At 47.8% G+C, this 25682-nt stretch overlaps 1 protein-coding gene and 1 long non-coding RNA gene across 3 annotated transcripts in view; one reads left to right on the top strand and one right to left on the bottom strand.

The window, feature by feature from the left end:
- Ptprt (protein tyrosine phosphatase receptor type T) overlaps positions 1-25682 on the bottom strand; it is a 1232244-nt gene that overhangs the window by 1165831 nt on the left and 40731 nt on the right. The gene's annotated exons all lie outside the window — the stretch shown is intronic.
- LOC123462724 lies at positions 351-6496 on the top strand. Of its 2 annotated transcripts, none has more exons than XR_006638485.1 (3): positions 351-525; positions 4961-5098; positions 5939-6496. It is a non-coding gene; the product is annotated as an uncharacterized LOC123462724 (long non-coding RNA). The 2 variants fall into 2 exon arrangements; XR_006638486.1 differs by having other exon boundaries at positions 438-525; positions 4958-5098.

A 25682-nucleotide genomic window follows, 5' to 3' on the forward strand; every position in this document is an offset into this window, starting at 1 on the left:
TGGCTCCGCTCTCGGGGCTCTCGGGGCTCCCGGAGCCGGCGCCGCCGCTGCGCTCGGAGCCGAGGCGCGGCGCGAACTGAAGCGCGAGGCTGGGCGGGGGCGGGACGCGGGGGCCGGGGGTGGGGGGGCGGTGTCCCCCGAGTCCTAACGCCGCCGCCGCCGTCGCCTCCCGCCTCCCGCCCGCCAGCCCGAGCGCTCCGCCTTGGCCGCCGCGCACACACACACACACGCGCAGACACCCTCGCGCGCACACGCCCGCGCCTGGCACACGCCCGCAGCTGGCACACGCGGACTTCCCCCCACCCTGCGCACACACACACACACACACACACACACACACACACACACAACTGCGCACACTCTCCCGGGCTGGCCGGCTCCCTGCCCTGCCCCTCGCGCAGTCACGCGCGTCCACGCATCGCCCTCGCACCCACGCGACCGACCGGCGGGCGGCGGGATCCTCGCCTCTTCACCGTGCGCCACGCCACGCAGCTGCGGAGCATCGTCTATCCCGCGGGGGCGCAGGTACCGCGGCGAGGCGGAGTTGGGGGGGGGGAGGTGAGGGGAAGAGGGAGAGGGAGAGCGGCCTTTGAAGTCGAGGTGGGGGAACAGGTGAATGTGGGGGAGCAGTGAGGGGGACCACGGAGAGAGGGGGCCTGGGCTCAACTCTGGATGCTGAGGTGGTGGCCAGATGAATTGCGTGGCCGGTTGAGGGTGCGGGTGGATGCTTCCCCCCCCCAATAAAAAAGCCTGGGACAGCTGCTGGAGGGTCGCAGGCACAGCCCCAAGAGGAGAATTTCATCCGACTTTCTGTCTCTACCTGCTTGCCTGTCTGCGTCTCTGTCCCTGCTCTTGTCTCTGTCTCCCTCCCCCATCAGCAACCCACCGCTCCCACCTTATTCACCTCATCTCTCTCTCTCTCCCTCACCCTCACCCATACAGGTGTGGGGGCGGCATCTCCCCTCCTTCTCTGCCTGCCATCCTCCTCCCTTTCTTAGAAGACAGAACCAACCCTGTAGCTATTTCCCTTTCCTGTCTAGTCTGAACAAAGATCTATTCGGAGTTGAAACCCTAAAACCATGCATCAGAGGGTACTGTCCCTCACCACCCACAGGCCTGAGCACAGGTTTCACATGAGGAGGCTGTGCCACCCCTGAGCCCAATGCAGGTCTGGGATGCAAAAGCCTGGACTGTGGAGAGCCAGAGATGCTCTGTAAGCATCAGACGCTGCGAGCATTTAGCGACCTGGCCAAAGCCCTCCTTCTGTTTTTACATGGCACCCCTCGTCCGCTTGTTGGAGTACCAAGGGTTAGATTGAATAGAGTATGAGGAGTCGTGTTCAAGTCAAGCGTAGCCAGGGTCTCCAAAGGGGAACCTAGGGCTTTAAATTGGAGTTGCTGGGGGCAGGGAACGTACAGAGGAAGTCGCTGGTACCCCCAGGCCCCTCTTGGAGGAGCAGGTATGCCCCACCATCTCACACATACACACACACACACACACACACACACACACACTTACACACCTTCCCAGAGGAAAGCCCATTCGCTGACCAGTGCCTCCCACACTTAACCAGGTCCAAGCACTGTCCCAGGAATGAGGGGTCTCTCCCCAAGTCCTGGGGGAGAGGAACCTACCCTGTGTTAGGGAAAGCCTGGGAGTTAGAGCTTTTTACAAGCTGTCTTGGCAGTTCTTAATAATTTTGCAGATACTGGCTACGTGATGGGCTGGGAAGATGGGCTCAGCCATCAAAGGCGCGTGCTTAACCGTGTGTCAGTCTCTGTGCTATTCTCTGGGGACACGGGATGACTGGCCCTAGGGGACAATGGGAATAGATGCCCCCTGCAGCCAAGAGCTAAACCACCAGCTGTTTGCTCCATCTAACTCCTAACGCGGTTCTTGCCTTGGGTAGTTGGGTTATTAGGGAGCCTCGTAGAAGAAATCTGCCCAACTTGTAACCGAGTCATGACTGAACCAGGAGCTGATGCAGACAAGGTAGAGGAGGTTTCTAAGCCACTAAGGAGATGGGTGTCACACTTGTATTTGTCCCGGCTCCCTTGGGCTCCTGCCAATGCAATCCCTTTCTTGAGCTCTCTGAAAAAGTATAAAATAATAGTTCTCACAGCCTCTTCAGAGCACATACCCTCTCCCATCCTTTCACACACACGCACAATGGTGCCTCATGGCTGCAGGAAAGGTCTTCAAGTCTGGGTAGGGTTCAGGTAGCCCCATAGGAAAATAAAAGCCCCGTTGCTTGGTGACAGAGTTGCCAGAACAGACCCAGACAGCAGCACCAAGGTTTTCCTGCCCAAGGGCGGGGTGGTGAGCTATGGCTGTCAGACTCTCTGAGCTGCCCTGCGGCTGATCCTCGGGTCCATGAGCTCCCCCTGCTATCTGGCAAGCCCTGGCTCCTGACCTCACGATGTGTTTGCACCAGCCATTCCCTCTGCCTGCATCAGCTCCCTGATAAACTTGGAGCCTGGGATGTCTCTCTGAAACTTAGCCAATAGGCCCTTTCTACCCAAAGCATGTTACCAAGACCCCCTGTGCTCACTGCCAGGAAGGTGCCATCCCCTCACTGGTTTGTTCTACAAGACAGTTCCCAACGGGCACCTGGGCACTTCACACAAGGTTGCTGGGCAGAGGGGCGTGAGGGAAGGAGGACGAGGCATGGCACACATAGGCACCTCAGAACCAGCTTCTCAAGAGAAGGGGGTTCACGCAAGCTCCAGCACTGACTTCAGTTCCCTATGTGGACAGCCTGCGGGGGTTCTGGTAGGAGAACCAGCCTTCCCTTTCACTCCCACAGCCACCCAGCTGTCTCCTCCAGTGCTGCTCGGCCAGCAGACCTCTTGTCCTCGGGGCCATTATGCACCTGACCCTGTGAGACGCTTGTCAAGACCCCTTTGCCTCAGTTTCCCTAGCTGCTCAGAGGCTTCCCTTTCAGCCCAGGGATGGACTAAGACGAGACTAGGTAGATGTCGCTTCAGGTCTCTTTCTCTGAGGATGGTCTCAGGGGAAGCCTGCATCCTGGGGCGTCTACTCAACAAGTGTGCTGCCACCTGCCGCCGTCCGGCGGGAACTGCAGGGCTGCGCCTTGAGCAACAGAAGCTTACCCAGGCCCTTTTGGAGCCTCTGGTCTGACCGGGAAAGGGACAAAGAGCGGAGGGTGAAATTCATAGAGCTGGCTCCATCTCCCTTCTCCTTCTGCCCCAGCGCTGGTCCAGTAACCAGGGAGGGACAATGAAGGACGAGGAACTTCTTACACGCGGGGAAAGGCACCCCCATGTTATGAGGAAACTGAGTCTCAGGGAAAGACAGAGGTGGTTAGGGTCCGTCCATGTGCCAAAGGGTGGCTGTCCCACTTGAGCCTCCTCCTTCCTGGCTGTGACACGGGTAGCCACTGGCCACTTAAGGTTGAAATTCAGAATTTCAGTCTCAGTCTCTCTAACCACATTTCAAGGGCTCAGAGGCCACAAATGGCTGGTGGCTACATGCCACAGCTCTAGAACATTTTCGGCTTCACAGAAAATTTGTGGGGGTTTTTTGGCATGCATGTGAGTAGTCTGTGCAGTGGTGCGTGTGTGTGTATGTGTAATGCATGCGCTTGTGTACTCAGATGTGCACATCCCACGAGCACGCATGCAGAGGCCAGGGGAGAATGCTAGGTAACCTCTCCTATCCTTTTTCTGTCTTGTTTCCTTGCCATGACTCTCCTACTGAACCTGGAGCTGCTGTCTTTTTTTTTTTTTTTTCTTTTCAGTTATTTGCTGGTTAAACAGCAAGCCCCAGTGATTCTCCTATGTCCACCAGGACTGGGGTTACAGGCATACAAGACCATGCCCAGCTTTCTGGGTGCTTAGTGAGGACTGTACCCAGGCCCCCACAGGTGCTGGCAGACCCTCATGCTTGCATGGCAACCGCTTTTACCCACTGAGTTATCTCCCCAAAGATGTTGGCACACTTCTGCTGAATCTGACCCCCTGTGTGTTTTATAAATCCCAGCCGTCCATAGTCTTCTGCATACCGCTTATGGCTGCTCTTCTGCAGACAGTTCCGTCAGCTCTGCTGCAGAAGCAGAGGTGGGCAAACTACAGCCTGTGAGTCCAATCTGGCCCACTGTTTGTTTGTTTTTTATAAATAAAGTTTTATTGGCACGCAAACCCATTTATTTACGGTCACATTGCCTATGAGCACTCTCTAAGAAACAGATGCAGTCTGGCCTTCGACCCTGAATAATTGACTGCCCTGCCTTTTACAGAAAAAGTTCGCTGACCCTTTCTCTGCAGAAAAACAACCTCACAGCATAGTCTGGCAGTCAACTGATGCAAACTTGTTCTCAGAGTATGGTACCTAGACCAGAAGTATTCACCTCTCCTGGCAACATGTTAAAATGTGAGTTCTCAGGCTCTAACCCAGACCTACAGAGTCAGAAGAGCTAGAGGCAGCGCCCAGGAATGTGTACGTTAACCAGCCTGCCAGGTAATTTTGATGTGGGTTTCAGTTGGAAACTTCCACTCTTACACACCTCTGAAGGAATTGCCAACAAGTGGCTGGCACAGGTAGGGTGCTGATGGGTTCCCGTGGGTAGCAGAAGAGTTTGGAAAGATGTCAAGAGAGTGAGCGGCCATCCACTGCCAGCTCCTTCCACTAGAAAAGCCTTTGAAAGCCCTAGCACAGAGCTGTGCCAACCAAGAGATGCCCACGTGGATGCCCAGGCCCCACCACCTGCAGGTCCCACCCTCCTGCAGAGCTGTCAGCACATTTTGGAGCTGTCTCTATGCGTAAATCCACGGACCAGCTGTCTCTTTGAATCTGGTTGCAAGATGAAACCATTAATAGATGTCAGGCACATTGGCAATGATCTCTTCATTAATAATTTCCTCCTTTCTGAGGGGAAAAAAAATTAGTAACAAGCAACCATCAATAATTCAGAAATACAAGTTAACCTTTCTGTTAGCAGAGTCACCGCGTACACACCGCACACTCTTTCGGAGCCAGGAGTTCTTGAGTCATGTTTTGATGGGAGGAATATTAATATGTATTAATGCTGACTGTCAAGACCTGCAAATATAAATAACGCATCTGCAACTTGTGAATCGTAAGTATGTTTTGAGTGCACCCTCGTGATCCAACCATTTGCTACTGTAAATGTGGGCTTCACATTATCATCTTGCTGTGTCCAAAAGCAGGACTTTACAAAATAATCCATTTGGGGGGCGGGAGGGATAGCTTAGTGGTTAAGGCATTTGCCTGCAAAGCCAGAGGACCCAGGTTTGATTCCCCAGGACCCACGTCAGCCAGACACACAAGGTGGTGCACGCGTCTGGAGTTTGTCTGCCCTGGTGCACTCATTCCCTCTCTCTCTCTCTTTCCCTTTTTCTCTGTCAAATAAATAAATAAAAATTTTAAAAGTAAAAAAAGGATCATTTTTAGCTTGAGGCTTTTGTGGCTAGAAACATTTCCCTCACACCCAGCTAATACTGCCACTCTGTAATTTCCTCCCTTCAAAGCTGGCTTTTTCCCTCTGGGGACACACAGGTAGAGCAGGAACACGCTTCCAGATGACTTTCCTTTGGAGGTTGGTTGTACTCCAGGTAAACATTCCCAAATTCCGTAGGGCTTCCCAGTCCTCTTTGTCTGTGATTTACAGACCACAACACCTGCCTTCTCTCATTAGCCCCAATTCATTCGAGGCAGACACCCCTCTTACAGGGAGGCACCGCTCTGCCCATTCCTCACACCTCCATTCACCACCCAAGCGAACAAAAACCAGTCACTTTCCCTCTCCAAATCTGTTTCCCCATCTGTGAAATTGGAGTGATTATTCCCACCTCACTGAGCTGATGCGAGAATTAAGTAAGTTAATGGATATAAACGCACCTAGAATAGGACCTGGCCCACTCAGGAGATCATTTCCTGTCCGTTTTACTTCTCCAAGGCTTAAATTCGCCACTCCACCGCAGCCTTGACTCCTGGCCAGCTCGCCCAGACACCTGGACCGCAGCGCAGCGAAGAGAGCCAGCTGCTTCCTCCTTGGGCCAAAACACCAGCGCATGGTCCAGGCCATTGGCAAGTAGACCTGGGTCTAGGGTGTCCAGAATTTACTGCTGAATTGACTGCTCTCGCCAGAGTAAAATCTGTCAAGTCGCAGTTTCTTTTAATTAAAAAGAAAACGGAGTGGTGTGTGGCAAGTACCCACAGACGTTTGCCTCTTGTGTGCACCTAGCCTGTGCTGAACTTCATGGGGTGTCAAGTTCAAGTTCCCCCATCCATCCTCAGGTGACAGCATTCTCAGCTCATGCTGAAAGGTCACAGCAACACACGGGGGATAAGGTGGCATTGGGGTCCAGGATGGAAAGATAGTCGTCAAATATGATTGAGGCTGAGGAGATGGCTCAGCAGTTAAAGGTGCTTACTTACAAAGCCCACTGGCCAGGATTCAATTCTCCAGCCACCCACATAAAGCAGGATGGGCATGTACAGTGGCAAGACACCCTGCCATGCATGCACACACGCACACACACATGTGTGTGTGTGCAAATGAATAAAGTTTTAAAAATATGAGAGGGGACTGGAGAGATGGCTTAGCACTTAAGGCGCTTGCCTGTGAAGCCTAAAGACCTCGGTTCCATTCCCCAGATTCCCCAGGACCCACAAATCCAGATGCACAAGGTGGTGCATGCGTCCGGAGTTCATTTGTAGTGCTGATAGGCCCTGTTGCGCCCATTCTCTATATCTGCCTCTCTCTCTCTTTATCTCAGTAAATAAATAAAATAAAAGATTTTTTAAAAATATGATTGAGATATGGCTCATCCTTGGCTTCTTGCTTCCAGCCAAATGGCTTTTGTGATAAAGCCAAAGGGAAAGATCAGAAAGAAAATTGAAGATGAATATATCCCTGAGCCTTTCTACTGGTCCCTGACTCTAACAATATTCCAGAAGGTTCTGAGGAGGGAAGGACCTGTCACAAGGAGGGAAGAGGAGCCTGTTGCTCCTCTCTGTCCACTGAGCTCCATTTTCAGTTCCACCCTGTCTCCAGTCTCTTCCCTTCTAACCCCTCGTTGCTCACAGAGGTCACAGTAGTTAGTTACTCCACATCCTGCCACTCACTATTTTAGAGCCCACACTGTCTGAACCATAAAGGCCCCCACTCTTACCACAGCCGACAAGGCCCTTCAGCGGCTGGACATCCTTCCTTCCTGGGCTGACCCTTCCTTAACTCAGACTCTCTCTGCAGGGACGTCTTCACCAAGTACAGGAAGAAGAAAAGGGCACTCCAAGTGCTGGATCAGCCCAGAAAAATACTCAGACCTAGAAGAGTCTGCTTGTTCAACCAGATGCAGGCATGCTCAAACGGCTGGGGTCTTGGCCCAGTGACTCTCTGTGTTCTGGTTTTATTTGCTCTGTCCTCTGGTCATGTATGCATCAAGCCATACAAGACAGCTTCCCATGGTCTCCCCCTGGACCTTTGACTGTGTAACTCCCCGTCTCTAGAATGCCAAGATCCAAGTCCTTATCCTTCCCCATCCTTGCCTATGCAGCCAATACTTTCAAGGCTTGAATTTGGGCAGCATCCATGGACTGCGCTGTAGTGAACAGTGCAAATTTCCCTCCATGCAATTTGCAGAAATGCCTCTTAAACAAAGGGAGCAGTATTAGAGGGAGCTAGGGCTGTACCTTACACACCCTCAGGTCCCCAAAGCCAAGCCCCAGCATGCTAACCAGCATGCACTCCTTAGATGTTGCTTATGACTATAGCCAAATATAGCTACCGGGGCCAAATGCATTCAGGACAAGTTGTTCCCCAGTAGAAGGATTGTGTCCATTTGTCCAGATTGATGTCACCTTATCAAAAAGGAACCTAAGCCAGGCTCTTGAGTGTACAGGAAGAAATGTACCAGGGTGGCATTCTAACTGCTCCAGTCCCTAGGAACCAAGAGTTCTTGATAATAACTCAACATCCCCAGTCACCCCATGCCGAGGAGCCCGAGACTTCAAGCAAGGACCCAAATGTCTGTCCTATGTAGCAAACTATGCCCAGGGAGTCTGGTCAATAGTGAATGACTGTCTAGGGCAACCCAGGACCCATAGGGGCTGCACTGTGGTCAGACTGTAAGAAGGACCTGGCAGAGAGGAACCCTGATGAAGGCCTTGGAGACTTTAGTGGCCAGCGTGCCTGCAATGCCAAGCCTTCTCCGGGTGTGGTCTCTCCCTCTCCTTTCCCCTCCCTCTGTCTCAATTCTGCTTTTCTCTGTGAGTACTTGGAGAACATAGACAATGGTAGCCATGGATCTGGTCTTCACAGCTTGGATCCCTCAGTAAAAAGAGAGAGAGATTCAGTGCCACCCTCCACCACTCTGTCCAAAACACCAACCCAGTAAAGATTCTGACGAGCTGAGCTGGTCCCCACGCCACTTCCTGAACCAATCATTTGGCCCATGGAAGGAAGAGGATACTATAACGGGCATGTCTAGGTCACTGTCTGGCTCTTAGTACTGAGGATGGACACCATAACTGACCTCCTCAGAGACTGAGTAAAGTAGGGAGAGCGTTTTCTCCCAGTGAGCTTGGCTGACCTAGCACCATCTGTTTACTTCACATGTGACTCAAAATCTCTTGAAACCTCTGTAATCTGGAGACCGAACCAGCTACCCAGGGTCTGCACTCTAGCTTTCTCCCCTTCCTCTCCATGTAACACTCATCTCAACGCCCCCCATATCCACAAAGACCCTGTGATGTGATTTTTTTTAACATACTCTCCCTTTCCTCTATACAAAAGCACAGATGTTGTCTTCAAAATGCTTTCAACCAGCCACAAACCCCACAGTTAATCCAGTGGAATAAATATAGTTCCCAAGTTCCAGGAAACAGCATCTACTTAAGAACTACTTTGTTATACGGAGCAGAAATACATTCCACTGAAAATGCTGGCAGCAAACTTCAGCCTCCTGCATCTCCATGGCCTGTCTATGGAATAGACTCCTGAGCTCGCTGTGATGGCTCGTAAACGTGACAGGCCCAGCTTGACACATTTTATCAAGCCATTCTCCTATCAAGTAAAATGTTGGCAAGTCACTGTTTCTACAAGTTGAATTAAAAAAATGCTAATAACTCAAGGCAGAAGGAGAATGAGTTTGTTGAAATGAACATGAAGAATTGAGGGTACAAACATGGCTTGTAAAACCACAAGAAATACCACATGGGAACCCAGAGACCATCTGCCTTATGTGGAAGCCTGTGTTCGGATTGATCTAACCAAGGGATGGTACAAGAACAGAGCTCCCTGTGCTCAGGGGAGGGGACTGACAGGTAGGGCAGGGACTGTGAGTGTCCCTTTACCAAAACACAACCACAGCAGCATTGTATAATCACTGCCACTGAGACCTAAGGCTTGATCATCTTGAGGCAGTCCACATTGATTCTGCCTCCACCTGTGGACTGTTGGGACTCAAAGTTCCCTGCATGCTTATTTTGAGCCAAACATGCATCATCAGCCCTATCACCCTCTTGTTATCCTCCGTGGACAGGTGAGGAAACTGAGGCACAAGGCTGTTCAGTGATTCTGGATGCATACTAGTTTGGGGGTCCATTTTCCCCTCAACAGCTCCTGGACCTTTGAAAGCCACAGTGCTTATGTCTCCTGATCGTAGGCCAAGAACGTTAGAATCAGCAGGGACCTTCAAGCCCATTCATCTCTAAAGCCTTTTCATTTTAGACATTTCCATAGAACCTGGCCACCGGGCAAAAAATAAATAAATAAATAAACAGGATCAGTATTGCCCAGAAGTCAGAACCCCTGTAATAAGTTCTGGGCTTGCTTCTCCCCAGAGCAGGAAAATGTACAGTTCTGGCTTGGGTTGGGTTTATTTCCCTCGAGCCTGGCTTGCTGGATGTCTCAGGCTTCACCTGTCCCACAGACCATTGAAATATGATTGCAAACAGCATCTAGCACCAAAAATGTCCCCAGATTCACAAAGATTGATTCCACCCCAATGAGTATGAGACTGTAGGTTGAATTCCAGCCTTCGAGACCACACTGTTTAATTCTTATTTTCCTGTGAAAACAACATGAACCACATCCCCCCATGAACGCCTGAAAATGAAATGCATGGAATTTTGTAACCTCTTCATAATTGAGTTTCTCTACCCTAATAGGATTCCAAAAAAAAAAAAAAAACCAACAATTGACAAATGTTAAATATTTCCTTACTGCTAATAATGTGCCTCCCCTTTTCTCTTCTGTCCTCTAACTCTTCTCGCATGAATTTATTTTCTATTTGAAAGCCAATCTCACTGGTTATTAGATATTCTCCCTGCTGTCACTATCAGTAAATTATTAAACAGCTGACCAAGCTTTGTTTTAAAATGATGCTCTTATGAAGCCCGGTGATATATTTGCCATGAATACTGAATGGCACCATGGTCTCTAAGGACACCAGAATGATTCCTATTTACTACCTTTAGCGAAACGTGTGGCAATTAGCAACAAGAACTCGATCTGCGTCGCAGCGATTGGAGGAACCTGTAGCTCACTTACATGGCACTGTCTTCCTCCCTGACACTCCTGGGTTGGAGAAGCAGGTCCAGGTTCTAGGCCACGTCATGGGATAGCATGTGAACGCACCTCTGGTCATTCCTCACCTTCTTCTTGTCTTGCATCTGTGAGCCACGACCTACCTGTGGGAATCCTTTGCCTTATGTCACAAGGCAGCTACTTCTGAGTGAATTTCCATTTAAAGAAAAACCATGACTGAAATAAAAATTACTTACCCTGTCTGTATTTCTACCTCCTCATCTATAGAACGGAGGTCGCTGTGGACTTCATAATGAAAGCAGGGTTCTGGACACAGTCCCTGGAATCAAGTCAGTGTCCAAGAACTGGGAACAACTTTTTATTTCCTACTGACTACTGCATTGTCTGGGTTGTGAGTGACGCTCAAGTCTCCAAAGAGGAAATGTGTTGGCTTCCCTCACCAAACAAGTCTGATCAGGGAGGATCTAATATGGAAAACAGAAGCTGCTTCAGGTACTTACAACAGAGGGTATTCAGTGCAGGATATTGGCTCCCAAAGAGATGAGAGACAAGAAGTAAAACTCAGAAAGGCATGGGGCAAGAAAGCGAGGGTAAGATCCAGAAGCCCAGGGAATGCCTTAATGCATAGAAATCAACGCCCAGGCGTGTGCTGCTGGGGAAATTGTCCACAACGGGAAGAGCGGACGAGAAATGCCTGCTCTTCTCACCTGCCCCTCAGCATCCAGTTGAAGCATTCCGTCGGCCAAAGCACTGGAAACCAGCTGAACCAAGAGTCTGCAGCAGAGTCCAGCCCCTCTGAACACATTGCTGAGAGGGAAGATATGAGGCATGGGCCTGAAGACAGCCACACCCAGGGCTAGACCAGATGCGGAAGTGCAATGGTACAGCCAACCTTAGAGAGCAGCTAACCTCCAGCAGGACCTCCGCTCCCCTTCACTGCGTTTACCAGGTCTCTTCTTCCAGCTCTGCTAAACTTCCAAAGAGCAGAGCGGGTGACTGAGGACATGTTCATATCCCCTCAACTCCCTTTTCAGGAAAAGCAAGTTGAAGGACTCTAGTTGGTCACGTGGCCATCCCTTGAACCAATGGCTACTGAGTGATGGAATGTTATATTTTTTATAAATATTTTTAAAGTATTTTATTTTTATTTATTTGACACAGAAAGAGGGATAGTGAGAGAGAGTGGGTGTGCCAGGGCCTCCAGCTACTGCAAACGAATTCCAGACACGTGCGCCCCCTTGTGCATCTGGCTAACATGGGTCCTGGGGAATTGAACCTGGGCCCTTTGGCTTTGCAGGCAAACGCCTTAACTGCTGAGCCATCCCTCCAGCCCTGGAATGTTATATTTTGCCTAATTTGAGTCATATGCTCATCCCTATGGCCACAGAGGCTGGGTTTGTTCTGAGAATAAGTGGAAATTTGGAGGAATTAACAATGGACATCCCTTAATCACAGTGGGACTCTTCTCCCAGTGGACCAAACTGGAAAGCAAAGAAAACTATGGTGTTCATTAGTCCTGTTCTATGAATAGTTCTAGTCCCCTTTCTTGAAGACACGTGGTAGCCACAAAACTCCCCCAGGCCAATAGAATCTTCCAGGTGGAAGCTTCAAAAGCAGTAAGATGCCATTCTATCTTCTGCCATGTTGAAACTGAAAGGCAAGGACTGTTTCATAAGACTTGGTTCCAGAATAAAGAAGACATGGCACAGAGCTTCTTGTCTGTCTATCATGGCCATGTGCTGGGAGCCAACAAATAAACCAATTCAGTGCCGGGCTCCACCGGCGGGCAGGTAGTGCTGAGGAAGGACCAGGCCTGCTGGTTCCTCCCAAGGGGTTGAGGAAGAGGGTGGACGTTGGACGACTCAGAACCTCTCCTAGTCACCGGAGAAAAACCACGCTGAGTTGGAAGTCTTATAGAAGCAGGAACTCACTTTATTGTTGTAAGCAGTTGCTATATAATGTTGGGGATGAAGGCGTGGATTTTAGGATGGGGCAGAGGGGGAGAGGTAAGGCCAATAGTAAACTGTGACTATTGAAATGATAATTCCAACTCCTATGAGGAGGTGGCAGGCAAGAAGCCATTAGGCGTCTTGCTGAGTCCTAGCTGGCCAGAGACAGGTCGCCAAACTTTAGCTAGGCTCAGGAAGTTCCACTAGACCTCACGCCTGGGCCTTTCAGGGCCCAACAATTCAGAAGTTGTTACAGCGCTGTAACCTGGACTCTCCTGACTGCTTCTAGAAGAAAGGTATTCAAAGCAGTGTCTCCTCTGAGCCTTGTACTAAGGCAGCTGCCAACTAAGACAACCATGGATAATCAACTCAGTCAAGTATATGAGTGGAGGACAGAGGAAGAAATTGTATATGGTTATTCTCAATGTCTTCAACTGTTGTGTCACTCTCCCCCTCTTCCCCAGAATAACATATTTGCCCAGCTTGATAATGATAGCTGTAGTTAAAAACTACCATTTATCGATCATTTGTCATATGTCACAAACCAAATAAAGCATATTATTTTTACAACAATTCTACGTGATGGGCATTCTTGTCCCCAGATTTCAGATATGAAAACCAAGACTTACCACAACAATCTAACACATTCAAAACCATGGGGTGTCTGGCTCCAGAGTAAGTGTTCTAAACCACTTTAGAAAAAAATGTCTCCCCCCCCATCTACATCATTCTCTCTCATTCACTTTCAAATACGTAAAATAAAAAGAGTAAATTAAAAAAATATCTAAGTGCTAGAGAGATGGTGTAGCACTTAAGGTGTTTGCCTGTGAATCCAAAAAACCCAGGTTCGATTCCCCAGGACCCATGAAAGTCAAATGCACAAGATGGCAAATGCTTCTGGAGTTTGTTTACAGTGGCTGAATTCTCTCTTATCTCTCTATCTATCTGCATCTCTCTCTCTCTCTCTCCCTCTAGTAAATAAAAAAATAATTTTAAAAATGTCTCCACATCATCATACAAATATCTGGGGAAGAAAAACTTTTCCCATTGTGTCACATTAAGATCATCATTCCTTCTCCAGATGTTGCAGTCAACCCTATCCTTGGTCATAAGGGAATTAAGGGACCCTGGTTAGATGTTATTATGACTTTCTGTCAGATAAGTCTGTTGGTTGATCCCATAAAGGCTTTGATTCTCTAAAGACAATGCTATTGCCTGAGTCCTTCTGACCAAGCTCTTACTTTGCTCCCTAGATCTAGAAATAGGACCCTGTCTCACACCCTAATGTCTGAGCTACTGCTTCAGCCCTACGCCACTAAATGCTAGGCTTCATCCTGTGGTGGGCTCCTGGATACTGTCTGATCATCCCCAGACCAGCTGATGTCATCCCACTAAAGCTAGGTTAGCCCCTCTCCCAACCAATCAAGCTTACCTCTGATGGGCTCCCTGCAACAAAGGAGACTTTTAAATTTATTTAATTATTTACAGACAGGTCTTGCTATGTAACTCAGGCTAGCTTCAAACTCATGGTCCTCCTGACATAGGCTCCTGAGTGCTGGCTCCTCCATATTCATTTTAATTTTTTTTAATTTATTTATGAGAGAGAGAAAGAGAGGGGAGACAGATAGTGAGTGGGCACACCAGGGCCTCCAGCCACTGAAAAAGAACTCCAGATGCATGTGCCACCTTGTGCAGCTGGCTTACGTGGGTCCTGGGGAATCGAACCCAGGTCATTAGGCTTTGAAGGCAAGTACCTTAGCCACCAAGCCATCTCGCCAGCCCTATTTTAACATATTTAACATATTTGAACATATTTAACCTATCGTCATCCCAATCTCTGATGAGGTACTACATATAACTTGGTGAAGAAATGCAACACATTCGATGATTTAAGGAGCTTATCTTCCAATGGAAAAAACACACGCACACACACATAAAGGACAGATGATTGCAGTACTATATAATATGTACTATTAAAGAAGATTCTCCTTGCCTTGTCCCTACACACCCAGCTCTAAGGACTCCTGTTCCTGTTCCTTCCTGAATGTTTACTATTTGCCAGTAGAGGAGGGTTGCAATTCTGCATTAGGCCGGTGTGTGTCGCCACCTAACACTGTGCCCACATCCCAGAGCAAGTCTAATTGTCATAATTTGTCATTCATTCAGGGGTAAGTGAGAGATAATATTGAAGCCAAAACAGGGGTACCTAAAAAATATTAAGTCGTATAAATAGCGGGGTGTGAGGGAGAGAGAGAGGCCATCTGAGAAAGACACAGAAGTCATGACAACCATGCAGTTAATACAGGAAGGGCTTAAGGAAGCCCACATAGACTGGTAAGCTATGGAACATTCGCTATAGCTAATGAATTTGATATTCCAACCATATAGTGTGTTGTTTTTTTTTTTTAGGGGCTGGAAAGATGACTTAGCACTTAAGGTGCTTACCTGCAAAGCCTAAGGACCTAGGTTCTATTCTCCAGGACCCACATAAGCCAGATGTACAAAATGGTACATGTGTCTAGAGTTCATTATCAGTGGCTGGAGGCCTGGGAACACCCATTCTCTCTCTCTCTTTCCTTCCCTCCCTTCTTTCTCTCTCTTAAATAAATAAATAAATAAATAATTTTTTGAAAACTAAAGTTTTGGGATTTTTTTAAGAAGTAAACTACCTTCTATTGAAATGAAAATTATTAGAATTGTCTTTAGCATGCTTATAACAAAAGTCTAAAGCAAACATAACTAAAAGCTACCCATTGCAGGGCATGGTCAAGCCCCACAGCAGAATTTGATCCTTTCCTAACTGGCAGAGGTTGGAAGGAAATCCCTGTGAGGACGCATGAACACTCATGATCACCTTCTGCGTGTTCATGGATACCTCTCTATTTTCCACCAGATCCGCAAGTATGCATCATACTTCCCATCTCACCAGAAAAATGAAAGCCAAGAAACTTGATGGGTTTCCCCATACTGGATGCAGTCCATCTGCCCCCAAGGAACCCACAATTTTTCTACTGCATTTTGCTTGCTGGGACTATCCACCAAGATTACAGGAAATCTTCTGAATCCGGTGTGAAGTTGACAGTCTTGGATACCTAGAGCTGGCTTTCCCAGCCTCCAGCCATCAGAAGGTGTGACCAGAGAGCAGAGGCCTAGGAACAGGTACTTGGTCTCAGGCCTCAACTGAGGTGTGGGCCAGGTCAAAAGAGGACCAGGAGGAGGGCTGAGGGTGCAGCTGAGTTGGTAGGCTGATTGCCTAGCATTCACAGGATCATAAACACAGGATCAAATTCACAGTATTATATAAATTGGATAGAGTGATGCATGTCTGTAATTCCAGCACTCTCAGGAAGTGGGTTCAGGAAGCCCAGAAGTTCATGGTCATCCCCAGCTACATATGAGTTCAAGGCGAACATGGGCCTACATGAGACCTTGTCTCAAAGTATAAAAAATAAAAAAGAATGCCCAGGAGTGGTGGCGCATTCCTTTAATCCTAGAACTCAGGAGGCAGAGGTAGGAGGATCGCTGAGAGTTCGAGGCCACCCTGAGACTTCATAGTTAATTCCAGGTCAGCCTGAACAAGAGTGAGACCCTACCTCGAAAAACCAAAATAAAATAAAATAAAAAGGAACAGGTGGTGGTAACTAGAAAAGCAAGTGTTGCCATTTCCTTCACTTCTCAGGAGCACACCTGTGACCCCAGCACTCGGGTGGCTAGGGCAAGAGGATCTTGAGTTGCCAGCCAGCTGGGCTACATAGTGTCCAGCTCTGGTGACAAACAAACAGAAGAAAAAAAGAAAGAAAAGTGGGTGCTGACTTGGGAAGCTGGGCCCAGAAAGGCCCAAGTGCACACTATTATTTTAATTAATAATCACATTTTACAGCCATCTCTGAAAGCAAAAATGAGACACGACGCATCTGCCCTTTAGAAAGAGGGCAGATTCTATGGGGATTTCAAAGTCTGGCGTCGGTGTTACTTGGCTTCAGAGGGACTCCCTGCATAACAAATGGTTCTTCCTTGGGCCGGGCGTGGTGGCGCACGCCTTTAATCCCAGCACTCGGGAGGCAGAGGTAGGAGGATCGCTGTGAGTTCAAGGCCACCCTGAGACTACAGAGTTAATTCCAGGTCAGCCTGGACCAGAGTGAGACCCTACCTCGAAAAAAAAAAAAGAAAAAAAAAACAAAAAAAAACAAATGGTTCTTCCTCAACTTCTGAATCCCTGAAGCCTCGAGTGAAAGCACTTTCCATCCTTGGGAAAGTATTCCAGTCTGCAGAATCCGTTTCTTGATAAGGCAGTAATTACTGGAGCAATTTTAGCAGGTAACAAAGCCATCTTAAATAGTTTTAATTATTCAAAAGCCTGATTAATTATCTAGTCCATGGATCAGAGGCCAAAGGGGGATAAAACTGTATGAAAATGGTTACCACGATAGGGCGAAGGGCGAACCAGCCGGCTTCAAACAGAAAGCTGCTGTGTGACTTTGCAGGTGTGCTCTGCGTCTGGCGGTGTTCACCAAGGGTAACCACTGGCCTGGGCACTAGGAGACCTGAGTCCAAGGCCTAGTCTGGACGCTGCTCGCTGCATCCTCACCTGATTCGCTGTCCCTTTGTTAGAATTCTATTCAGAGAGGGGGCTGTGTTATAGGGGAGACAACATATGGTCTCCAGGAAGCTGTCAGGCACTGACATTCTATCGCCATGTAAGAACTTTTCTTTTATAAGTTTACACATCATTGAAACTCTGTGTTAGAACAATGAAAACCCAAAAGGAGCTCATGAGCATTGTTGCAATCAGGTTCACATTGCTGATAGAAATCGCCCAACCAAGAGCAGCTTGTGGGGGCGGGGGGAGGGGAAGGTTTATTTTGGCTTACAGGCTCCAGGGGAAGCTGCACAATGGCAGAGGAAAACGATGGCATGAGCAGAGGGTAGACATCATCCCCTGGCCAATATAAGGTGGACAACAGCAACAGGGGAGTGTGCCAAACACTGGCAAGGGGAAACTGTCTATAACACCCATAAGCCCGCCCCCAACAATACACTCCCTCCAGGCGGTGTTAATTCCCAAATCTCCATCAGCTGGGAACCTAGCATTCAGAACACCTAAGTGTTCTGACCCAAACCACCACAAGCACGGAAGGACATTGGTCATATTTTGAGTAGGGAAAGAGTCGGACGCTGAGTACAGTAAACTAGCAGAGGGGTAGACTGGCCGAGAGAGACAGGACTGTGTGGCACTGAGTGTGTTCCCTATGGATGTCGGCTTTGGGGTGAATAAAACACTCTCACCTGTTCAGGGAGCATTTATCAAGCACCTACCATATACCCGTGACCCTGTGGGAGGGACCGCAAGGCTGGACATGGGCTTGCTTTTCAGGAATTTGCCAGAACAAGGAAACTTCACCCAGACAGTAGTCCACCGTGGTGGTTAAATCCAGGTGTCCCCCATCAACTTAAGTGTTCTGAATGCTAGGTCCCCAGCTGGTGGCAATTTGGCAATTGGCCCCTCCTGGAGGCGGTGTATTGTTGGAGGCAGGCTTATGAGAATTCCAGCCAGCCTCCCCTTGCCAGTGTTTGGTACGCTGTCCTGCTACTGTTATCCACCAGATGTTGGCCAGAAGGTGATGTCCACCCTCTGCTCATTCCATCATTTTCTCCTGCCATCATGGAGTTTCCCCTCAAGTCTGTAAGCCAAAATAAACTCTTTCTCCCACAAGCTGGTCTTGGCTTGGTTTTCTGTGCTAGCAAAGTGAAGGTAACTGTAATACCCATAAAAATGGGTTTATTAGGAGGACAATGTCAGAATATTCTGACAAAGACATTGTTCTCTCATAGAGAGCAAGAAAATCAAGCCTGGAGCCTCTGTGCAAAATGTCTCTGCAGTCCCAAGGGCAAAAGCATTTCGCAGAGTGTGTGTGCCCTGCGTGGGCTTGGTGGCCTTCTCATGGAGTAACTGCAAACTGCCTCCTGCACAGCTCTCCTGGACATTCATCCTGGGCTTTGTCCAGGTTCACGTGGTGAGGCCTCCATGTGTGTTTCCCATACGGAAAGTCTCCATCGACACAGAGACAGCTGACAGCTTTCAGGTTGGTTCTCCAGCAACACACGCTGTGAGTTCTCCCCTGGCCGGCTCCTGGAGCACACTGCAGCCGTGAAAAAGCAGAACCCTGTTCAGACACCAGTTCCAAGTGCTGCAGTGCCACTCCCTGACTCTGTGGCCTTCAGCAAATCATGGATTCTCCCTCTGCCTCCGTTTCTCTATATGTAAAAATTCTGTTGTAGGGGCTGGATAGATGGCTTAGTGGTTAAGGAGCTTGCCAGCAAAACCGAGGGACCCAGGTTCTATTCCCCAGTACCTACATAAAGCTGGATGCACTAGAAGGCACATACATCTGGAGTTCACTTGCAGTGGCTAGAGGCCCTGATGTGACCATTCTGTCCCTCTCTCTCTCTCTCTCTCTCTCTCTCTCTTTTCCCTCTCACTCTCTTAAATTAATAAATAAAATATTTTTAAATTCTGTTATGAAGATTAATGTGAACTGTATTGCAATGGACTGAGTATTTGTACCTCCCCTGCCCCAGATTCTTCGGTGCAAACATTACTTCCATTACAGTGTTATGTGGAGGTGGGGCCTTTGGGAAGTGGATTAGTTAATTTTACATCACTGTGACCACATGCCTGACAGAAGCAACTTAAAGGATAAACAGTTTATTTGGGCTCAGGGTTTCAGAGGGATTTCAGGGCACATGGGAGTGGCTCTGTGTGGCAGTGAACATACGTGGCAGAGCTGTTCACATCTTGATGGATCAAGAGACAGAGAGCAAGCCAGAGCCGGGGATGGGTATAACATTCAAAAGCCTACCCCCTGGACTGAGGAGACGGCTCCACAGTTAAAGGTACTTTGCTTCAAAAGCCTTATGGCCCAGGTTTGATTCCCCAGGACTCACCCAAAACCAGACACACAAAGTAGTGGGTGCATGCACCTGGAGTTTGCTTGCTATATGGCAAGAGGCCCTGGCACACCAATGTTTCTTTCTTTCTCTCTATCTCTGACTTTCTGTGTGTGTGTGTGTATGTGTGTATGTGTCTCTCATTACACACACACAATAAATAAATCATATATGTATGATTTATTCATTTATTTATTGTATATGTATATGTATAATCTCACTTCTAGTGAACGAGTTCTTCCATCCAGGCTCCACCTCCTAAAGGCTCCTTAGCTTTCAAAACACCTCAAGCTGGCAATTGAATGTTCAAAAATGAGCCCTGCAAGGGACAGTAGAGAGTCGCAGTATAACAGGAGGTGGTGAGGTAACGAAGGTCAGTTAGTGCCTTTGCAAGAAGAGGCCAGAGAGTGCCTGAGGACACACAGAAAAGTTGGCAGTTTGCATCCCAAAAGAGAACTCTCGCCTGAACTGTGGTATTGGCACCTCATTTTGGACTTCCAGCCTCTGACACTCTGGGAGAATAAAAAAATTCTGAATTTTTTCCCATGTCATTGTGTGTGCTGTGCATGCATGTTCATGTCTGTGGGAACACAATTATGTGTACATGTAAGGCCAGAGGTCAACAGCAGGTGTCTTCCTCAATCTCTCTCCACCTTATTTTTTAAATTATTTATTCATCTATTTATTTGAGAGAGAGAGAGTGGGGGGGGGGAGAATGGGTACACCAGAACTCAAGCCACTGCAAATGAACTCCAGACACATGCACCACCTTGTACATCTGGCTTTACATGGGTACTGGGGCATTGAACCTGGGTCCTTTGGCTTTGTAGGCAAGGGCCTTTAACTGCTAATCCATCCCTCCAGCCTCCACTTTACTGACTGAGGACAGGATCGCCCCCTGAACCTGGAGCTCATTAGTTCAGATGAACTAGGCAGCCAGCCAGCCCCAGGAGTCAGTCCCCTGCCTCTGCTTCCCTGGCACTGGGGTTACAGGTATGCACTGCATCCAGCTGTTGTTACATGACAGCTGGGGATCTGAACTCAGGTCTTCATCCTTTTACATCAAGCACTTTACCAACTGAACCATCTCCTCAGCCCTTCCCCCCACCTCTCTCTCTCTCTTCTCTCTCTCTTGTTAATCAGCCAACTCGGTCTGTGGTACTTTGCTGGAGCATCCTGAACTTACTAAGACTTGTCTGTATGGAGATCCAAAATAACTGCATTTATTCAATGACTGTTTACTGAGTTCCTGGTAAATGCTAGTCACTGTGGTGGGGGCTAAAGACAACGTATAAAATAAGTAAAAGCCTGTGTCTTCATGAAGTTTGCGTGGCTGAGGGTGGATACAGCAGCAGAAGACAACTAGGCAAATGAGTGCTCTGGGGAAATCTCAAAGCACATTATTATGGTAGCATATGATCTGTAAGACAGTGGTCAGGGCGGGCTTTTCGAAGGGATGACATGTGAACAGGTTCTAACTCAACTGAAGTGGCTTGAGGCAGAAAGGAGATTCTACCCAGGAATCAGTGGGCATGGATTCCCTAAGGCAGAGCCATGCATAACATATATGCAGGGTATCATGAGGCCTCTGTGGATGGAGGAGAGAGAGAAGAGAGAGAGGTGGGTGAGGCTGTACGAAGACACTCGGTGGCTCAAGCACACGGAGTTCCATAAGTGGGTGGGGGGGGGGTTCCAGAGAGCATCCTGTGAGAGTGGGAGCCACGAAAGGGGTTCGAGGCAAGAACGGCAAAGTCTGATGTGATGTAATTACCACAGTGCATGGCTGGATGTAGCCCACTATGGAGAAGCTTGAAGCCCTTAAGGGGGAAAAGAAGGTTATTTCAAACTTGAGAGAACAGAAAATTTTCCAGGGAAAGGAAGCATGTAAGGGAGAAAGCCGTTATTTAAAATGACAGGACAGCTGACGGCATGAGGCTTATGGGCTTTGCATACCACTGTCCCTGTTAGGGAGGTGTCCTCTACTCGGTGCTAAGGACTCAATCATGACTCCATTGTTCCCAGCCTGGCCTCTGCCTCCAATGAGTCCTCAGAAAAGGTTGGATGGAGAGAAGAAAAGAGACTGGTGTTGGTTCTTGCCTGGATGCCAAGTTCCCAGGCCGATTTGTTACTACAGCATAGCGTGACTAGGTTGTGGTCACCAGCCTTGAATGTGGGGCTGGTTTTGCGTTGGCTTGCTTAAGAAATGAGCCCGAGCCAGGTGTGGTGGCGCACGCTTTTCAATCCCAGCACTTGGGAGGCAGAGGTAGGAGGATCACCATGAGTTTGAGGCCACCCTGAGACTACATAGTGAATTCCAGGTCAGCCTGGGCCACAGCGAGGCCCTACCTCGAGAAACAAAAAGAATTAAGCCTAGATGATGAGAGATGATATTCCTTTGGATGGAGACAAATCCATCAATATACCCACTTCACAAATTACACAGTTACCCTCAAGGAAACCCATAAGGTCTCAGCCACTAGGCTGGTCCCAGAGTCTAGTGGCAGTCCATTATCTGAGGGAGAAGAAAAACAAAAAGAAACTCTAGCCTAGGAGAATAAACTGTCCCACCACTAACCCCACTGCTGGTTTTAAGTTTTGTGGGTTTTGTTTTTTTGTTTTTTTTTTTTGTTTGTTTGTTTGTTTTCTTTTTTTTCAAGGTAGGGTCTCGCTCTGGTCCAGGCTGACCTGGAATTAACTATGTAGTCTCTGGGTGGCCTCGAACTCATGGTGATCCTCCTACCTCTGCCTCCCGAGTACTGGGATTAAAGGTGTGCACCACCATGCCCAGCTGGTTAAGTTGCTTTTTTTTTTTTTTAACAGACTGCTCATTTCGAGTCAGGGACTCTTCTTGTTGCATAATAATGAGCTCATTTAATATTCCAAGCAGCAGCCTGAAAATGCTCTGGACATGTCCCTTTACCCTCACTGCCTGATGGCCACCTGCCAACCCCTGTATCACTTTGCCTGCAGGCTTTCTCTTCCTCCTGGAGTCCACTTTGTATGGCAAGGCAGAAGTGCCAAGGACTTAAGCACCTGCTGTCCTCTGTGCACACATCTGTGTGTGTTCACACACATGGATGGAAGTAGAGACGCCCCAGTTAAGATGTGTACTTTATTATAAGATAAATTCAGTCTCCTCCAATTGCTCAGTGGGTCACCATCCAATCTCCAGTCTCCCTTGTCTGCCTTCATCCCCCACTTCACTACTTGCTCTTTAAAAATATATATATTTATTGCTGGGTGTGGTGGTGCACACCTTTAATCCCAGCACTTGGGAGGCAGAGGTAGGAGGATCACTGTGAGTTCAAGGCTACCCTGAGACTACATAGTTAATTCAGGTCAGCCTGGGCTAGAGAGAGACCCTACCTCAAAAAAAAAGTGTGTGTGTGTGTGTGTGTGTGTGTGTGTGTGTGTGTATTACTTATTCATTTATTTATTTGAGAGAGAGAAAGAGGCATATATATACAGAGAGGGAATGGGCACATGCCAGGGTCTCCAGCCACTGCAAACACATTCCGAATGCCTGTGCCACCTTGTACCGGCTTTTGTGAGCACTGGGGAATTGAACCTGGATCCTTAGGCTTCACAGGCAAGCATCTTTGCCTCTGAGCCATCTCTACAGCCTCATTACTTGCTCTTAAGTCCATGTCTTAGGATCTTTTCCCCAAGGGGATCCAGATGAAGTCATTGCTCTGAGAGGAAAGAAGGTATCATTATTAGCACCTTTATTTTAGACCAAAAAAAAAAAAAAAAAAAAGGAATCTGAGGAAAGTGGAATAATTTGCCCAAGGTCACAGAACCTGGAAACTACAAGTCCTGACTCCACAAATCTGTGAGGCTAGCCCAATGCCTGGGGGAGACTTATACTAATCACCGAGCCCAGCACATTGCCCCAGCTTTGTGAAATGCGCAGGTTGGCAGGCCACGTGAATGAATACACATTTTCCCCTCGGTTCATCTCCAACCTCCTCTTCGGAGATTCCAGTACATAATTCCTAAGTGGGCCTGAGCAGGTATTTGATGTGATTTTCGATGCAGTGGCAGGCGCAAGGTGATCCATCAGCCAGCTCTCTTTGACAGAGAATTGATCTCCAGGGTCAGGAAGCAAACCTCCATTTACGTAGGATGCACTTGGAATGTGCCCTCGGAGTAACGCAGTGAGGATAAAGCGCAGTCGGTGACAGTCCTTGTCAACGAGTTTGTTATGGCAAGAGGGGAGAGGCAAGGGCTCAGCACTGCTGCTGCTGCTGCTGACACCCCGGATATGTACGCCCTTTCTTTTCCTTTTTTTTCCCCCTTGGTATGATAAACACTTTGCCCAAGTCTTTTAGCTCTGCTGTCAATTCCTTGGCATTTCCAAGTCCTCTTTTGATCCAAGCATCTTCATCCAATAGCACAAAAGCAGAGTGACTACTTACTTGGTCCTCCGACCATCCACCATTCTTTTTTCTTTCAAACTAGATCTCTCTGATTTTTCAATTTTGTTTCATGTCTGGATGAGTAATTTCAGAACCACAAGGTTGGTGAAGGCTGAGCTTCTCTGGGCATTCTTGTCTTTGCACAAAAAGAAAAAAAGGCCATTGTGGCAAATTGTCTGTATGATTCATTTATTGCTGGCACTGATGAAAAAAAAAAAAAAGTCTTTTTCTTCAAACTATTTCAAAGATCTTGGACCATGATGGTAGAAAATAACTCCCAAAAGTGAGAAAAGCAAGATGTAATATTACATGTACTTTGTCATTAGAAAATCTTATCCATCGTACTTTTTGAGTGAAATTTGAGCTATTTATGATGGAAATTGAGGAGGCCACCTATGTTGGTCTAAAGATTAATATTTCCAAAACACAAACTTAACTTTCACTATGGCACAGTTTTCTGTTTTTATTTTTTAAATTTCTTTTAATATACTTATTTCATTTGTTTGAGACACAGAGAAAGAGGCAGATAAAGACAGAGAGAGAGAGAGAGAGAGAGAGAGAGAGAGAGAGAGAGAGAGAGAGAGAGAGGGAGAAAATGAACATGCCAGGGCCTCTCGCTGCTGCAAATAAACTCCAGACACATGCGCCATCTTGTGCATCTGACTTACATGGGTACTGGGGGAATCGAACCTGACTCCTTAGGCTTCATAGACAAATACCTTAACTGCTGAGCCATCTCTCCAGCTCCTGTACTTATTTTCATACATGTATACAAAGTATTTTGGTCCCACTCCCTCCCCCACAATTGCCTTTTCTGATCACTCCCTCTAAAACCCTTCTCCCACTTAATCCCCTATCTTTATGCCTCTTTTAATTTTTTTTAACCCACTGAATGAAATTAAAGTTTCTTGGGTGATCATGAGTGGGAGGTGATATACTGGGAAACAGGCAGCCCGGCAGTGGCTACACCATCGAAGAACATGACTCTTCCTCTCCTAGAAATCACCAGTTGCCATTAGTTACCCTGGGGGCTATTGGGTCTCGTGAACCCCTCCCCCATGCATGATGCAACACTGACAGTCTCCATCTTACGTACGTCAAGTGCCCGTGTCATATCCAGAAGAGAGCATTCCACAGCCCCCTTCCAATCCTCCTGCTCTTACTTTGTTTTCTGCCCCTCTTCTTTGAGGTTCCCTAAGCCTTTGAGGATATGGTTTAAATGTCATGTTTAGAACTACATACACACTAGTCACTTATTCTGCATGATTTTGCCAACTACCCAGAGTTACCTCAGCTCGGTGAGGTGGGGAAGCTCAGTCCTGTATGTACACAAGAGGGACGACTGAAATCTGAGGTGGTCAGCAAGTGCCAGTCTCACATCTGCCTCAACACGGAGGAGCCTGTTATCTTTTGAAGATGGCAATGGCAAATTAATTAATTAATTAATTAAAATGAAACTTTGGCAGTTCCCTAAGAATGGAACAAACTAAATGCTACAAGTTCAAAGACGGTAAGACTCACCTAGGAAAGTAAGCCTTGGGAAATAGGCAGAGGTTAGCAGGCAGGGATGAGAACACTGAGGATTTGAATACTGGGTATGACACAGCCTCATCATTTTAGGTCTGAAGAGGGGAAGAGCAAGGGTGTGGGATCAAGGACTTGTGAGATATGTTGCAGAAGGATGAGTAGTCATTCCTCAGTATCTCTGCGGGGTAAGGCTAGGACCCCCAAGATACCAAACTCAAAGATGCTTACATAAAATGGTACAGTGTTTACACAGAACGTATGCATATTCTCCCTCATGCTTTAAATCCTATCTACATTGTTTATAAA

This window comes from Jaculus jaculus, chromosome 8 (assembly GCF_020740685.1).
Source record: "Jaculus jaculus isolate mJacJac1 chromosome 8, mJacJac1.mat.Y.cur, whole genome shotgun sequence".
In the NCBI taxonomy this organism is placed as follows: domain Eukaryota; kingdom Metazoa; phylum Chordata; class Mammalia; order Rodentia; family Dipodidae; genus Jaculus; species Jaculus jaculus.